This window comes from Portunus trituberculatus, chromosome 50 (genome assembly GCF_017591435.1).
Source record: "Portunus trituberculatus isolate SZX2019 chromosome 50, ASM1759143v1, whole genome shotgun sequence".
Lineage (NCBI taxonomy): Eukaryota > Metazoa > Arthropoda > Malacostraca > Decapoda > Portunidae > Portunus > Portunus trituberculatus.
The window spans coordinates 4831704-4835270 of NC_059304.1; the positions used below are offsets into that span (position 1 = coordinate 4831704).

Consider the following 3567-nt stretch of genomic DNA (forward strand, 5'->3'; position numbering starts at 1 on the left):
ACAAGAAAAATATTAAAAATCATTAAAAACATGACTGGAACTGCAGAAGAGAAGGAGGTAATAGTACTGGGGTTGTTGCACTAGGTTAGGCTAGGATGGGTGGGGAATTATTGAAAAAAGAGGAAAAAAATAAATATACATAAAAAAAAAAAAAAAAAAAAAAGCTGAAAAAAAATATGATGTCAGTTTGGTACAGAGTGTTTGGACCTGCCAGGGAGTGAGAGGGAGTGGTTATGGGGTGCTACATTAGGTTAGGTTGGTAAAAAGGCTGAGATTTTTCAAAAGTAAGAAAAAAAAATAAATAAATAAAGTCACACCACCTGGTAATGTTTGGAGAGAGAGAGAGAGAGAGAGAGAGAGAGAGAGAGAGAGAGAGAGAGAGAGAGAGAGAGAGAGAGAGAGAGAAAATATGGTAACAAATAAGGCCGCGTTTCCCAACCTTTTTACCCTTGCATAACCCTTCAAATACATGACACGTCTCAAGGAACCCCTACGCACAAACAAAATTATATACCATACATTTGTCATTTTATGTGACGTCAAATCAGGCGGGTGGAGGAGCTGCGAAGGGGAGGCCGGGAATTGAGGCGAGCGCACTGGACGGTTTCTTGGGGACAGTGCCCTGAAATCATGCACAAACCAAAATCATCCCCACACACTCCCAAGACACTCCACACACATGCACAGACCACTTAAAAACACCCAGCACACACCAAAATCATACCCTAACACTCACAAGGCACTCCACACACATGCACAGACCACTTAAAACACTCAGCACAAACCAAAATCATACCCACACACTCCAAACACCTGCACAGACCACTTAAAACACACAGCACACATCAAAATCATACCCACACACTCCATACACACACACACACATACACACAGACCACTTAAAATACTCACCACACACCAAAATCATCCCCACACACGCACAGACCACTTAGAACCCTTAAAACTAACCTAAAACACACTCAATACACCATGCAACACCTCAAAATTCCCCTAACCGCACTCAGAACACACTCATTTATTCAAACACCCAACTACACCACACTCAAGATATGTAAAATATACCTAAAAACATCTAACACACACTGAAAACACACAAAATACACTCAAAACACCCTGCAACACTACCAAACACACTCAAAATACTTCAGATATAACCCAAAAACACCAAAAGGCCTTATAAAGAACGGTAACATTAAAAGGGACTTACCTAAATATTGTGGTTTGGCTCCTCCTCTTCTTCCACTTCCATTTTCCTTTCTTCTTCCTTTTTTCTTTCTTCTACTGCTCCCATCTACACGCCTGAGCCTAGAAACACATCAAAACACTTAGAAAACACGAGATATTAGGCAAAATATTGAGGAAGTGTAGGGAGAGCACCTATTGTGGCTTGTCTGCTCCTCCACTTATTCCTCCCTTTCTCCTTCCTTCCTCCTCATACTCTTTTATTTCTCCTTCCTTGTTCCTTCTGCTACTAATATCTACACACCTGAGCCAAGAAACACGGAAAACACGTAGAAATCACTAGATATAAGGCAAAATATCGACGAACTGGGCGGTAGGGAGGGAGGGAGGGACACCGGCCTGAGTCACCCCCTTGGCTGTGACGTCATCAAGAGCGCGGGAACAGTGGTGACTTGGCTGAATTACGTAAATAATTCTAAAAATGACTTCAAGAAAAAACGAAGCCAAGGCCGAATGCTTACTCTTTTATGACTTGATAGATAATTTAATTAATATCCAAAACGTCAAAACATCTCCTGCTTAACTAGTTTTAAAAAAACTGTCTAAATTAAGTATATGAAATGTATATAAACATTTCCACTTATAACGCTGCCAAAACGTCCAGCCATTTCGACTTTATATTTCTTTCGAAAAATATTAGACAATGTAAACTCTCTTCTCAGGCATCCAACACTGACCTAGAACCAGAAGTGAACGAGTGAAAAGCATTTATGTAAAACAAAACCATTAAACTCTAAACTCATCAGAAACTCTTGTAAAGTCAACCTATTTTCACTTGGCGAATATTCTAACACATTCTACAGAGACTGAGCTTTCTTTTAAGGCATTCTACAACGAGTTTGACCGTCAAACAGAAACGTAAACAAATAAAATCTAAAAAATAAAACTTACGTTAAACGGGACAAAACACCACTTCAAAGTCCACATATTTCACTCAATGGATTGATTTCACGCTTAAAAAAGTACACACAATTTTTTGATACCATAAAGGCCCAGTTACACCTCAAAATTTAAAAAATGAAATTGAGAGATGGGAAATTTTGAAGGTTATGGCAGCTCATATTTAAGCTATAAAACACCACTAAACGCCACATATTTACCGAACACAGGCGCGGAACACACTTCAAACACAACGAAATATTTAGAGAAACCATAAAACACATCATGGAAGCGTAATATTATTTTTAGAGAATATATCAAAAAAAGTATTAGAACCCGCAGGTTGCCAAGGGGGACAGGGAGGAGCTCGGGGGGGGACGGGGCCGGGCGGGAGGTAACATCCGGGAACACTGCAGCGCGGACTCCATAATCCTTATGTTGCATTTATTATCTCACCACAACATAATTAAGCCCCATCGGCAAAACTTGCCCAGGGAACATGCAACGGTACTGTAATGCCTGCATTCTGACACATGTTTGGCTTACGGTGAGTCAAAGAAGCAAATAATACCTGGTAATACTGACAACTGCTCGTTATACCCATCACCTTTTCAACATTTGGGCACTGTTTTCACTCTCATATGCAAAGAAAACCTACAAATAAGAGAGTGGCCTTAGAAATACCTGAAATAAATGATGGTGAGGCGTTGTGGAGAGTCGTGGTGAAGAGTTGCATTGGTCTCTTGTCTTGCCGCTGGTGCTGTCGGGAATGTCATCACTTCACTTTGTGTGTTTGGGTGTAAATGGGCATGTTGTGGATGTGTTGCGGGGTGTTTATGGGGTGTATAAGCAACACCACACGGCCATCACCACTGTTTGTTGTGCACTCGGCCCACCACAATTCTTTCCTTCCTTACACACTAATCCCTTATCAACACCACTGCCACACCTTACACACCTGTTCCTTGGTGCATTAATAACCTCCACCACCTCTGTCACGGCACTGTCACCTCTATACAGGCTGAAAATATAACGGCACTCCAGTTAGGTCAACCGTGTCTCTTGGCGGCAGGTACCGACGCCATCATCAACTGTGGCTCTCTCAAGGAATTCACTCTCTTCTCCTTGCCCGCTATAAATTCCAATACTATGTCCTTGTATGTGTTAAATTCTCAGTGTTGGAAAAGTATCACGGAATTATGTGTGAAATATTTAGTGTTATTATGGTTTTAGTTTATTTAAGGATACAAGTTGCCGTGGGGAGCTTCAAAATGTCGACATTACTAAACTCAGCATTCACAACACAATAAATTCCAATACTATGTCCTTGCTTGTGTTAAATTCTCAGTATTTGAAAGTTATCTGGGAATTATGTGTGGAATACTCAATGTTTTTATGGTTTTAATCTATTTGAAGATACAAGCA

At 40.5% G+C, this 3567-nt stretch overlaps 1 long non-coding RNA gene across 1 annotated transcript in view; it reads right to left on the minus strand.

Moving 5' to 3' along the window:
* LOC123499846 overlaps positions 1 to 3567 on the minus strand; it is a 6679-nt gene extending 3112 nt beyond the window's left edge. Inside the window, exons 1-2 of the long non-coding RNA XR_006673127.1 lie at positions 2827 to 3567; positions 1229 to 1326 (exon numbers count right to left, since the gene is read on the minus strand). This is a non-coding gene — a long non-coding RNA (uncharacterized LOC123499846). The remainder of the gene's footprint in view (positions 1 to 1228; positions 1327 to 2826) is intronic.